Source organism: Oncorhynchus clarkii, unplaced genomic scaffold, assembly GCF_045791955.1.
Source record: "Oncorhynchus clarkii lewisi isolate Uvic-CL-2024 unplaced genomic scaffold, UVic_Ocla_1.0 unplaced_contig_12721_pilon_pilon, whole genome shotgun sequence".
NCBI classification, from domain to species: Eukaryota; Metazoa; Chordata; class Actinopteri; order Salmoniformes; family Salmonidae; genus Oncorhynchus; species Oncorhynchus clarkii.
Window position 1 is genome coordinate 85,957 of NW_027261041.1, and position 14,976 is coordinate 100,932.

Here is a 14,976-nt window from a genome sequence, read left to right on the forward strand (position 1 = left end):
TGTCTGTGCTTCTCTTTCTGTCTGTGCGTCTCTTTCTGTCTGTGTGTCTCTTTCTGTCTGTGTGTCTCTTTCTGTCTGTGTGTGTGCGTGTGTCTCTCTCTTTCTCTCCTGCTGTCACCCCTACCCTCTGACTCTTTTCCATGTTTATTTCTGGGGGCTGATTCCGGAGGATTGTTATGGAAGCCGGAACTGTGACGTTGCTGAAAAGGAGGGAGGGAGGGAGGGTGGTGCCTGGCACTGGAGGAAGAGGGTAGTCAGCAGGAGTGATTGGGTGGGTGGCTGGGAGGGAGGGACCTATATAACCACGGGTGGAGCTGAGAGTCAAACCGCTAACAGCTCCCACAGACACTCAGAGGGAGCGGTACCACTGTGGGAGAGATCAGGCTACTGAGAGGAGTTCGAGAGGGAGCAGTAGCACTGTGGAAGAGATCAAGCTACTGAGAGGAGTTCGAGAGGGAGCAGTAGTACTGTAGAAGAGATCAAGCTACTGAGAGGAGTTCGAGAGGGAGCGGTACCACTGTGGAAGAGATCAAGCTACTGAGAGGAGTTCCAGAGGGAGCAGTAGTACTGTGGAAGAGATCAAGCTACTGAGAGGAGTTCCAGAGGGAGCGGTACCACTGTGGAAGAGATCAAGCTACTGAGAGGAGTTCCAGAGGGAGCAGTAGTACTCTGGAAGAGATCAAGCTACTGAGAGGAGTTCCAGAGGGAGCGGTACCACTGTGGAAGAGATCAAGCTACTGAGAGGAGTTCCAGAGGGAGCAGTAGTACTCTGGAAGAGATCAAGCTACTGAGAGGAGTTCCAGAGGGAGCGGTACCACTGTGGAAGAGATCAAGCTACTGAGAGGAGTTCCAGAGGGAGCAGTAGTACTCTGGAAGAGATCAAGCTACTGAGAGGAGTTCCAGAGGGAGCAGTAGTACTGTGGAAGAGATCAAGCTCTCCTCCTCCCTCCAGACACTTATCAGGAGCAGCAACCCGGACAGATGGTGGTAAACATGTAGATGTACCAGTACAGATAGGAATAACCTGGACCTGGGGATTTTGAAATGGCTGTTTTATTAGAGAGATAAGTCGATAGCATTATTCCTGGCTTCATAGTTTACTTACTGTCAGAGCTCAGATTGAGCTCAAAGCCCTCCAGATTTCCTCCATCAACTTCACTCATTTTCCAGACCTTTTCAACTCCACACCGGATCTCTCCCCGGCCTCGCAGCCCCTTGAGTGCATTGGCCACCAGAATGGAAACGCTGCCCGACCATCTGTTGCCGTTGGCGACGGAGGTGTTCCCTCAGCCTGCGGTCCCTGGTGTCCGGCTCTGCAGCCGGGGCCACCGGGAACCCCGCTTCCGGATGAAGACACGCCTCCCCCATTCTCTGACATCACAGAGGAAGAGGAGAGAGGGTCGTCCCTGGAAGAGGATCACAGGCAGGACTGTGGCAGACAGGCTGTTTTTTTATCCTGTTGACTGTTTATCATTGTTTACGTCAATATTTTGTTATGATGCAACTGTTTTTTGTTGTTGCGTTGCTTCCTGGAAAACATGTGTAGAGTTATTTTTTTACCGTACCAAATAAATATTTATTTTCATTACTTTTTAGTTCCTGTTTTGAGAACCAATGGGATCTTTTGATTAAAATGCTTCAAGTTGAGTCCCAAAATGAATCCAGCACCTCTTGGTCTCATATGTATGTCATTGACAATATGTTACTTTAGACAACAATGTTACTCTTCCCCCTTTTCCGTTTGGAACATTTTAAAGGCAATGTTCCTGAGTTAACGGAGACTACATTCAGGGTAAACACTGCATATGTCGGCTCAATCGGAAATTACCTTCAAATGTCAATCGGTTTACAAAGAGGATCTTCGACGTTACGGATTTAATCTAGGAAATAGTATGCTAGCATCAGTGCCTTTTATTCACGGCCACCAAGAGAAGCCAGGCTTCCCCCCCAAAAATTGTGTTCAATAAACATTATTTTATCTTTCGTCTTTCTGTGTTTCATCATTTTCCTTTAATTCGCAAGAGGCTGGATGTCATGTATCTCACAGTAGAAAGCATTCGAGCGAGTGAAACTGCGCCCATCTATCAGAAACTGTCTTGTCCAAATGAGTATGACATTGTTGCTGCCCGTAGCATTGAATGCAAGGGAAGCCAGCAAGCATTTGGCCTCACTTGACAAAAGAAAGTTTTAAAAAATGTGCCAATCAGCATTGAGCTAAACTGAGCGAGCTCAACTGTGAATGGTCCTGCCGGAAAAAAAATTATTGCCATGGGAAGCCAATTTGGATTTAGCATCTCTCCTTTCAAATCGTTTTGAGAGCATACATCATCAACAGAAACAATTTGAATTGTTGCATCTCGTGGTGCGTTTCCACAAATTTACTCTGGCTATCTACTCCGATTTCAGATACTCTCATTTGAGTGTGCCAGAGCGCAGAGTAACTGAATGCTCAACACCCCGTTGAATATGACCGGTGTCAGTAAATGTCAAAAGCATAATTAAAATCTTGCCAGCAGCACAGTTAGTCACCGCTGCTCTAGATAACATGAAAACAGCCTTACCAGCTTTGCTAGGGTGAGTAAAATGGTCAGAGTGAGGTGTTCTCTCATTTGTGTCTGGAAGTAGCTAGCCAACGTTAGCCAGTTAGCTTGGGTGCATGACTGCCGTTTCCCTACTCATCGGCCAGAGCGTCCAGTGTGCGCGTGCGCTCTGAATGCTCCAGGAGCCGAAACGCTCTAAATTTACGAACGCCCAGAGCGCACTCTGGCACTCCAGATTGAATTTACGAACACACCCTCGTTGTATTGTTAACCTCCGGTGGCTAGACAGGTAGCTAGCTAAAATTGTCCCTTTCATAAATTATTTGGATTCGGACTTAATTCTCCGTACTGGCCAATGATTACAATGGTGATTCTGATCCAAACATTAGTTCATACATTATTGTGCCCCTGGCCTGAGAGGTAGCTAGATGTTGAAGGCTAATGTTAACTAGCTAACGCTGCCCATGAATGGAAGTTAGGCGCATGATCAAGCATTTTAGCCAGATGGCCTAGGACAACTAAAAATAAAACCTTGTACCGTATGACAGAGTGATAGACCATTTCATCAACATGAAAGAGAGGCGGACCGCATTGACTTCCCCAGTGGTTTGACTCACGCACCGCTACTGGCTAGGATGTATTACCATGAACGCCAATGGTACAGTTAAATGGGGGGAATTCTAGTAGCCTATCATGTGTCCTCTTATGGAGGGACTTAGGGGACTTCTCTGACCAGCATCCCATTGACAGCCCGACTGGCCAAAATCGATGTCTTACCCAAACCCTAACCGTAACCTTCATTTTTACAAATTCAAAAATGTAATATTGGTTTGCACATCGCCTTCGTTTTTCCCATCCTTTTACCGTGAGAGGTAAAGGCAGCACGGTCCTAATACTCAATCATTATTGGCAGTAATCAATATTACCATCTCTACCAAACAGGCTGCAGTAGAGTTGACTGCTTTCCAATACTTTTTATTGAATGGATGGACACTGAAATAAATACGTAGAAAAATCCAAAATCCAGTATGTCACATTATGTACGACTGCAATCCCACTCTGTACGAGATTGAGTTGAATGAGGATTGACTGACATCCAGGTGTCGTTCTCCATGTTACAGCAGGCTCCCAGTATCTCCATGCGGTGGCACTGTAGCTGCACTCTCCCTATCAGAAAGCTCAAGGTGCCTCTTTTTGCAACATGGATATAATGTGCATCACATGAGCGCTGTTGAACGCAAGTCACATGGCCAGGTATCTGATTTGTAGATGATTTCAAATCACCTATGAATGTGGTTCAAATCGGATTAAAAAAGATCAGATTCCATTTGCTTTTTGGCTGTTAGGACCTCAGGAACCAGTCTTAACAAAGCCTTTTTTGGCTGTTAGGACCTCAGGAACCAGTCTTAACAAAGCCTTTTTGGCTGTTAGGACCTCAGGAACCAGTCTTAACAAAGCCTTTTTTGGCTGTTAGGACCTCAGGAACCAGTCTTAACAAAGCCTTTTTGGCTGTTAGGACCTCAGGAACCAGTCTTAACAAAGCCTTTTTGGCTGTTAGGACCTCAGGAACCAGTATTAACAAAGCCTTTTTGGCTGTTAGGACCTCAGGAACCAGTCTTAACAAAGCCTTTTTTGGCTGTTAGGACCTCAGGAACCAGTCTTAACAAAGCCTTTTTGGCTGTTAGGACCTCAGGAACCAGTCTTAACAAAGCCTTTTTGGCTGTTAGGACCTCAGGAGCCAGTCTTAACAAAGCCTTTTTGGCTGTTAGGACCTCAGGAACCAGTCTTAACAAAGCCTTTTGGCTGTTAGGACCTCAGGAACCAGTCTTAACAAAGCCTTTTTGGCTGTTAGGACCTCAGGAACCAGTCTTAACAAAGCCTTTTTGGCTGTTAGGACCTCAGGAACCAGTCTTAACAAAGCCTTTTTGGCTGTTAGGACCTCAGGAACCAGTCTTAACAAAGCCTTTTTGTCTGTTAGGACCTCAGGAACCAGTCTTAACAAAGCCTTTTTTGGCTGTTAGGACCTCAGGAACCAGTCTTAACAAAGCCTTTTTTGGCTGTTAGGACCTCAGGAACCAGTCTTAACAAAGCCTTTTTGGCTGTTAGGACCTCAGGAACCAGTCTTAACAAAGCCTTTTTGGCTGTTAGGACCTCAGGAACCAGTCTTAACAAAGCCTTTTTGGCTGTTAGGACCTCAGGAACCAGTCTTAACAAAGCCTTTTTGGCTGTTAGGACCTCAGGAACCAGTATTAACAAAGCCTTTTTGGCTGTTAGGACCTCAGGAACCAGTCTTAACAAAGCCTTTTTTGGCTGTTAGGACCTCAGGAACCAGTCTTAACAAAGCCTTTTTGGCTGTTAGGACCTCAGGAACCAGTCTTAACAAAGCCTTTTTGGCTGTTAGGACCTCAGGAGCCAGTCTTAACAAAGCCTTTTTGGCTGTTAGGACCTCAGGAACCAGTCTTAACAAAGCCTTTTGGCTGTTAGGACCTCAGGAACCAGTCTTAACAAAGCCTTTTTGGCTGTTAGGACCTCAGGAACCAGTCTTAACAAAGCCTTTTTGGCTGTTAGGACCTCAGGAACCAGTCTTAACAAAGCCTTTTTGGCTGTTAGGACCTCAGGAACCAGTCTTAACAAAGCCTTTTTGTCTGTTAGGACCTCAGGAACCAGTCTTAACAAAGCCTTTTTTGGCTGTTAGGACCTCAGGAACCAGTCTTAACAAAGCCTTTTTTGGCTGTTAGGACCTCAGGAACCAGTCTTAACAAAGCCTTTTTGGCTGTTAGGACCTCAGGAACCAGTATTAACAAAGCCTTTTTGGCTGTTAGGACCTCAGGAACCAGTCTTAACAAAGCCTTTTTTGGCTGTTAGGACCTCAGGAACCAGTCTTAACAAAGCCTTTTTGGCTGTTAGGACCTCAGGAACCAGTCTTAACAAAGCCTTTTTGGCTGTTAGGACCTCAGGAACCAGTATTAACAAAGCCTTTTTGGCTGTTAGGACCTCAGGAACCAGTCTTAACAAAGCCTTTTTTGGCTGTTAGGACCTCAGGAACCAGTCTTAACAAAGCCTTTTTGGCTGTTAGGACCTCAGGAACCAGTCTTAACAAAGCCTTTTTGGCTGTTAGGACCTCAGGAGCCAGTCTTAACAAAGCCTTTTTGGCTGTTAGGACCTCAGGAACCAGTCTTAACAAAGCCTTTTGGCTGTTAGGACCTCAGGAACCAGTCTTAACAAAGCCTTTTTGGCTGTTAGGACCTCAGGAACCAGTCTTAACAAAGCCTTTTTGGCTGTTAGGACCTCAGGAACCAGTCTTAACAAAGCCTTTTTGGCTGTTAGGACCTCAGGAACCAGTCTTAACAAAGCCTTTTTGTCTGTTAGGACCTCAGGAACCAGTCTTAACAAAGCCTTTTTTGGCTGTTAGGACCTCAGGAACCAGTCTTAACAAAGCCTTTTTTGGCTGTTAGGACCTCAGGAACCAGTCTTAACAAAGCCTTTTTGGCTGTTAGGACCTCAGGAACCAGTCTTAACAAAGCCTTTTTTGGCTGTTAGGACCTCAGGAACCAGTCTTAACAAAGCCTTTTTGGCTGTTAGGACCTCAGGAACCAGTCTTAACAAAGCCTTTTTGGCTGTTAGGACCTCAGGAACCAGTATTAACAAAGCCTTTTTGGCTGTTAGGACCTCAGGAACCAGTCTTAACAAAGCCTTTTTTGGCTGTTAGGACCTCAGGAACCAGTCTTAACAAAGCCTTTTTGGCTGTTAGGACCTCAGGAACCAGTCTTAACAAAGCCTTTTTGGCTGTTAGGACCTCAGGAGCCAGTCTTAACAAAGCCTTTTTGGCTGTTAGGACCTCAGGAACCAGTCTTAACAAAGCCTTTTGGCTGTTAGGACCTCAGGAACCAGTCTTAACAAAGCCTTTTTGGCTGTTAGGACCTCAGGAACCAGTCTTAACAAAGCCTTTTTGGCTGTTAGGACCTCAGGAACCAGTCTTAACAAAGCCTTTTTGGCTGTTAGGACCTCAGGAACCAGTCTTAACAAAGCCTTTTTGTCTGTTAGGACCTCAGGAACCAGTCTTAACAAAGCCTTTTTTGGCTGTTAGGACCTCAGGAACCAGTCTTAACAAAGCCTTTTTTGGCTGTTAGGACCTCAGGAACCAGTCTTAACAAAGCCTTTTTGGCTGTTAGGACCTCAGGAACCAGTCTTAACAAAGCCTTTTTGGCTGTTAGGACCTCAGGAACCAGTCTTAACAAAGCCTTTTTGGCTGTTAGGACCTCAGGAACCAGTCTTAACAAAGCCTTTTTGGCTGTTAGGACCTCAGGAACCAGTCTTAACAAAGCCTTTTTGGCTGTTAGGACCTCAGGAACCAAGTCTTAACAAAGCCTTTTTGGCTGTTAGGACCTCAGGAACCAGTCTTAACAAAGCCTTTTTGGCTGTTAGGACCTCAGGAACCAGTCTTAACAAAGCCTTTTTGGCTGTTAGGACCTCAGGAACCAGTCTTAACAAAGCCTTTTTGGCTGTTAGGACCTCAGGAACCAGTCTTAACAAAGCCTTTTTGGCTGTTAGGACCTCAGGAACCAGTCTTAACAAAGCCTTTTTGGCTGTTAGGACCTCAGGAACCAGTCTTAACAAAGCCTTTTTGGCTGTTAGGACCTCAGGAACCAGTCTTAACAAAGCCTTTTTGGCTGTTAGGACCTCAGGAACCAGTCTTAACAAAGCCTTTTTGGCTGTTAGGACCTCAGGAACCAGTCTTAACAAAGCCTTTTTGGCTGTTAGGACCTCAGGAACCAGTCTTAACAAAGCCTTTTTGGCTGTTAGGACCTCAGGAACCAGTCTTAACAAAGCCTTTTTGGCTGTTAGGACCTCAGGAACCAGTCTTAACAAAGCCTTTTTGGCTGTTAGGACCTCAGGAACCAGTCTTAACAAAGCCTTTTTGGCTGTTAGGACCTCAGGAACCAGTCTTAACAAAGCCTTTTTGGCTGTTAGGACCTCAGGAACCAGTCTTAACAAAGCCTTTTTGGCTGTTAGGACCTCAGGAACCAAGTCTTAACAAAGCCTTTTTGGCTGTTAGGACCTCAGGAACCAGTCTTAACAAAGCCTTTTTGGCTGTTAGGACCTCAGGAACCAGTCTTAACAAAGCCTTTTTGGCTGTTAGGACCTCAGGAACCAGTCTTAACAAAGCCTTTTTGGCTGTTAGGACCTCAGGAACCAGTCTTAACAAAGCCTTTTTGGCTGTTAGGACCTCAGGAACCAGTCTTAACAAAGCCTTTTTGGCTGTTAGGACCTCAGGAACCAGTCTTAACAAAGCCTTTTTGGCTGTTAGGACCTCAGGAACCAGTCTTAACAAAGCCTTTTTGGCTGTTAGGACCTCAGGAACCAGTCTTAACAAAGCCTTTTTGGCTGTTAGGACCTCAGGAACCAGTCTTAACAAAGCCGTAAGTTAAACAGAGTCTAAACGGGCTCCTACATATTTCCTTCATCTGCACTGATGTTGAAAAACTGGACATCAAAATGCTTGCTACTAAAATAATAGTAAAAAAGGTGATCAGATTGGAGGGGTTGTACAGGATGTGATCTTTTATTAACTGTTGCATCCACAACATCTCTGGGTGATTGGTGCGTTTATGAGTCAAGTTCAACTGTGTCACACAATGTTGCTGGGTTTAATGTAGAACTGATTAACCGTCTAGATTTGACACTGTCCGGAATTGGCTAAAGATAGATTCACAATGAGTCAGGGGTGAGATCTCCACTGATCTGAACACACCGGCCTCACCTCCCACTAGTTTTCAGGAGAGCTGCCCATCCTTTAGACAGACAGGAAGGCAGTGAGGGGTCAAAGATGAAAATGGGCGGCTGTTCTTACTGCCGATCTTCATAAGCCAAGTGTAACATTCTCCACTGAACACATATGTAAGGACACGATTGCATTTGCCCTCTCATTTCCCCCAACCCCTCCAACAGCTGCCACTTTCCTGGTTTCTAATTTTCCCCAACCCCTCCAACAGCTGCCACATTCCTGGGTTCTCATTTCCCCCAACCCCTCCAACAGCTGCCACTTTCCTTGGTTCTCATTTTCCCCAACCCCTACAATAGCTACCATTTTTCTGGGTTCTCATTTCCCCCAACCCCTACAATAGCTACCATTTTCCTGGGTTCTCATTTCCCCCAACCCCTACAATAGCTACCATTTTCCTGGGTTCTCATTTCCCCCAACCCCTACAATAGCTACCATTTTCCTGGGTTCTCATTTCCCCCAACCCCTACAATAGCTACCATTTTCCTGGGTTCTCATTTCCCCCAACCCCTACAATAGCTACCATTTTCCTTGGTTCTCATTTCCCCCTACAACAGCTGCCACATTCCTGGGTTCTCATTTCCCCCAACCCCTACAACAGCTGCCACATTCCTGGGTTCTCATTTCCCCCTACAACAGCTGCCACATTCCTTGGTTCACTTCATCGAAGCACAGCGCACTAATCAGGTGCTGTTTGTATAATTTACTGCTCCTAATGTTCAGGCTCAGCCATATTGGCAGGAACATTCACCACTAAATTGAGTGTGAAGATTGAGAGGAATTAATGTGTGCTTGACTGTGAGCCGAATGCCTGCTGTCATTGGCTGTGGGCCGTGACAAGGACAGAGTTTGTACAGTGATTTGTACATTAAAGGTTGACTTAGCAAAGTCAATAATTGAGTTCCTCTCAGGGAGTTGGTCTGCCTCCGAGCAATCAGCTCGTGTTTTGTTCCAGGAGAAGAGAGGCATGCAATCTCTAATATAAAGAGATATCCCCTGGTACCTCCCCTCAACCCTCACTAAAATGTTGAGTCGCTAACTAAAGCGTAGCACGCTAACACCATAGACTTTGTCCCCATTGATACGTCCCCTGACCATAGACCTTGTCCCCATTTGATACCTCCCCTGACCATAGACTTTGTCCCCGTTGATATGTCCCCTGACCATAGACTTTGTCCCCATTGATACGTCCCCTGACTATAGACTTTGTCCCCATTGATATGTCCACTGACCATAGACTTTGTCCCCATTGATACGTCCCCTGTCCATAGACTTTGTCCCCATTGATATGTCCCCTGACCATAGACTTTGTCCCCATTGATACCTCCCCTGACCATAGACTTTGTCCCCATTGATATGTCCCCTGACCATAGACTTTGTCCCCATTGATATGTCCCCTGACCATAGACTTTGTCCCCATTGATACCTCCCCTGACCATAGACTTTGTCCCCATTGATACGTCCCCTGACCATAGACTTTGTCCCCATTGATATGTCCCCTGACCATAGACTTTGTCCCCGTTGATACGTCCCCTGACTATAGACCTTGTCCCCATTTGATACGTCCCCTGACCATAGACTTTGTCCCCGTTGATATGTCCCCTGACCATAGACTTTGTTCCTGTTGATACGTCCCCTGACCATAGACTTTGTTCCTGTTGATACGTCCCCTGACCATAGACTTTGTCCCCATTGATATGTCCCCTGACCATAGACTTTGTCCCCGTTGATACGTCCCCTGACCATAGACTTTGTCCCCATTGATATGTCCCCTGACCATATACTTTGTTCCTGTTGATACGTCCCCTGACCATAGACTTTGTTCCTGTTGATACGTCCCCTGACCATAGACTTTGTCTCCATTGATATGTCCCCTGACCATAGACTTTGTCCCCATTGATACGTCCCCTGACCATAGACTTTGTCCCCATTGATACGTCCCCTGACCATAGACTTTGTCCCCATTGATACGTCCCCTGACCATAGACCTTGTCCCCATTGATATGTCCCCTGACCATAGACTTTGTCCCCATTGATACCTCCCCTGACCATAGACTTTGTCCCCATTGATACGTCCCCTGACCATAGACTTTGTCCCCATTGATACGTCCCCTGACCATAGACCTTGTCCCCATTTGATACCTCCCCTGACCATAGACCTTGTCCCCATTGATATGTCCCCTGCCCATAGACTTTGTCCCCATTGATACCTCCCCTGACCATAGAATTTGTCCCCATTGATACGTCCCCTGACCATAGACTTTGTCCACATTTGATACGTCACCTGACCAGCTGCACCATCGAGAGCATCCTGACGGGTTGCATCACTGCCTGGAATGGCAACTGCTCGGCCTCCGACCGCAAGGCACTCCAGAGGGCAGTGCGTACGGCCCAGTGCATCACCGAGACCAAGCTTCCTGCCATCCAGGACCTCTATACCAGGCGGTGTCTGAGGAAGGCCCTCGCACATTGACTCCGTCCCCATTGATACGTCCCCTGAACATAGACCTTGTCCCCATTGATATGTCCCCTGAGCATCGATAGCCCTGCCTTTGGGTTGGTTTGTTGTCTGGTTCAAGTCAGAAGACTGAACCAACCTGCTTCAACCCCATGGAGGAGAAGATACAGCCATGTGGTTTAAACATCAATCTAACGCTCTTATTCAGAAAATATTTACATTGTGTTGTGAATGATAACTCTGGCAATATATTATTTAGCTATACGTTAAAGTCATTTGTTCAAACAGGTTTTGTGTGTGTGTGTGTGTGTGTGTGTGTGTGTGTGCCATGTAGGGCTAAGTGTGTAATCATACACACTTGCTGCGACATACTGTTTATTATCTATTTATAAATGACCTCGACTAACCTGTACCCACGCACATTGACTCGGTACCGATACCCCCTGTTTATAGCCTTGTCATTGTTATGTAAATGTGTTTACGTATTACGTAAATGTGTTTACGTAAATGTGATACGTATTGATTGATAAAAAATAAAAAAAATCTTTAGTTTATTTAGTAAATATTTTCATAACTCTATTTCTTGAACTGCATTGTGGGTTAAGGGCTTGTAAGTAAGCATTTCACGGTAATGTCTACTACACCTGTTGTATTCAGGACCATGTGACAAATACATTTGGATTTGATACATGCATATATGCAACACACGATCACAGCTTATTGTGAAATAGACACAAATTACTTATTCGAAATTCGTGACAGGCACACAAAAAAGTAAATGTATTTGTGTGCATTACACGAACGCATTTCGTGTGTATTACACAATTTTCTTTCTTCGTAACACATTTGTCTGCATTACACAAATTCCAATTTGTTGTGGCTAATGTTAGCTAAGCTAGGTAAGTGGATAAAGTTAGCTAGGCTAGCTGTTATGGTTAGGTTTCGGAGTTAAGGTTAGGGCTAGTTAACATTAGCTTGGTAGCTAAAGGCTACAATATTAGGGGAAGTTAAAGCAAACCTGCAAAGTAGCTCAAAAGTGGTAAGTAGTTGCAAACTAGGTAATTAGTGAAAATGCAAAAGTTATCCATGATGAGATTTGAACACACAACCTTTGGGTTGCTAGATGTTTGCGTCATACACCTACTGTACCCATCCTCCCCAACCAACCTCCCTCCTATCATATCTGTCTTCAGTAACCTACTGTCTTTACTGTGATTGAAATCCACTGTATACAACATCGTGTACTACACATGAAAAACATTTGTTTTTGTGTACCAGTCACAAATGTCCAATAAGCAATCGTTTTTTTCCACTATAATCTGTGATACAGGGTTGCAACATGAAGAGTTTCTTTCCAAATCGTGATATATCTATTTTCAGAAACGTTGGTAAATGAGCTTTTATTGTTTAAAAATAATTTCTGAAAGAGATGTTTTTTTTTTCTCACATTCTAATGATGGCACAGGGTTGTTCAGTGACAGACATGTGTTTGTTTCAAATGAATCACTTGATGGTTTTCTTCCAGAGAGACAAAGAATAATGTTTTTTTTGCAAACCTCTATATATCCCTCTCACTCTCAGAGATGATAAATAGTACTAAATAGCAAACCTCTATATATCCCTCTCACTCTCAGAGATGATAAATAGTACTAAATAGTAAACCTCTATATATCCTTCTCACTCTCAGAGATGATAAATAGTACTGCCAGGTTTTACAATCAAATGTAACAAATAACTAAATGTTTAATAAAGAACTGTAGAAATGATACATCTGTTACGTCTATATATATATATATATATATATATATATATATATATATATATATATATATATATACACACTGCTCCAAAAAATAAAGGGAACACTTAAACAACACAATGTAACTCCAAGTCAATCACACTTCTGTGAAATCAAACTGTCCACTTAGGAAGCAACACTGATTGACAATACATTTCACATGCTGTTGTGCAAATGGAATAGACAACAGGTGGAAATTATAGGCAATTAGCAAGACACCCCCAATAAAGGAGTGGTTCTGCAGGTTGGGACCACAGACCACTTCTCAGTTCCTATGCTTCCTGGCTGATGTTTTGGTCACTTTTGAATGCTGGTGGTGCTTTCACTCTAGTGGTAGCATGAGACGTAGTCTACAACCCACACAAGTGGCTCAGGTAGTGCAGCTCATCAATGCGAGCTGTGGCAAGAAGGTTTGCTGTGTCTGACAGCGTAGTGTCCAGAGCATGGAGGCGCTACCAGGAGACAGGCCAGTACATCAGGAGACCGTGGAGGAGGCCGTAGGAGGGCAACAACCCAGCAGCAGGACCGCTACCTCCACCTTTGTGCAAGGAGGAGCAGGAGGAGCACTGCCAGAGCCCTGCAAAATGACCTCCAGCAGGCCACAAATGTGCATGTGTCTGCTCAAACGGTCAGAAACAGACTCCATGAGGGTGGTATGAGGGCCCAATGTCCACAGGTGGGGGTTGTGCTTACAGCCCGACACCGTGCAGGACGTTTGACATTTGCCAGAGAACACCACAGATTGGCAAATTCGCCACTGGCGCCCTGTGCTCTTCACAGATGAAAGCAGGTTCACACTGAGCACATGTGACAGACGTGACAGAGTCTGGAGACGCCGTGGAGAACATTCTGCTGCCTGCAACATCCTCCAGCATGACCGGTTTGGCGGTGGATCAGTCATGGTATGGGTGACATTTCTTTGGGGGGCCGCACAGCCCTCCATGTGCTCGCCAGAGGTAGCCTGACTGCCATTAGGTACCGAGATGAGATCCTCAGACCCCTTGTGAGACCATATGCTGGTGCAGTTGGCCTTGGGTTCCTCCTAATGCAAGACAATGCTAGACCTCATGTGGCTGGAGTGTGTCAGCAGTTCCTGCAAGAGGAAGGCATTGATGCTATGGACTGGCCCGCCCGTTCCCCAGACCTGAATCCAATTGAGCACATCTGGGACATCATGCCTCGCTCCATCCACCAACGCCACGTTGCACCACAGACTGTACAGGAGTTGGCGGATGCTTTAGTCCAGGTCTGGGAGGAGATCCCTCAGGAGACCATCCGCCACCTCATCAGGAGCATGCCCAGGCGTTGTAGGGAGGTCATACAGGCACGTGGAGGCCACACACACTACTGAGACTCATTTTGACTTGTTTTAAGGACATTACATCAAAGTTGGATCAGCCTGTAGTGTGGTTTTCCACTTTAATTTTGAGTGTGACTCCAAATCCAGACCCTCCGTGGGTTGATACATTTGATTTCCATTGCTATTTTTTTTGTGATTTTGTTGTCAGCACATTCAACTATGTAAAGAAAAAAGTATTTAATAAGAATATTTCATTCATTCAGATCTAGGATGTGTTATTTTAGTGTTCCCTTTATTTATTTGAGCAGTGTATATATATATATTTTTAAACGCATCAGTACAGTGATTTGAGATCTGTATGTAAAACATTTACATCAACTTATTTTTTTTGTTGTTTCTTATTCAGAGCGACTTAAAGTTAGTGCATTCATCTTTAAGATAGCTAGGTGAGACAACGACATAGACTTGATCAAATAATACAGTATACAAACATTTTAATACACACCTACAATCTATGAACAAAAATAATAAATAATCTGAGAACAGTAATATTTTACACACACATGAAGGTACCCATAAGCAATCATTTCTGGTGTAAAAACACAAAGGTGAAAAACTGATGGATACAGCGTTTTGGAAATAAACTCTTCTTCACATGCTTGGTGCACAGTTCATCTACACGTGGCTGTGTGTGTCATGCAGAATAATGACATGCTGTTGCTGTTGAAAAAGATCTGTGAACCAGCCAAATTGTATGAATCATTCTACGTATTTCCAATACTTGGCAGGAAATGACACGCAAGCTCTTCATTTCCTTCCTGATATCTTGCGAGGCTGCTCACAAAGGAACCATTTAGCGTTTAGCATGTATCTTCACACACTCTCCACCTAATCTACACAATGGCTAATACTGTAATAAAGTGAAACATGTATAATTGTTGGAGATGTTGTGTGTGTGAGCATGTAGAGAAGGAGAGTGGGAGGTGGAGAATGGTGGTCAACAAATACAACATTTTAAAAATACAAAGTTTTAAAAATGCTTCTCTACATCACTCTGCAGTATGGAACATTTATTTCACAATATATTTCCATTTCTTC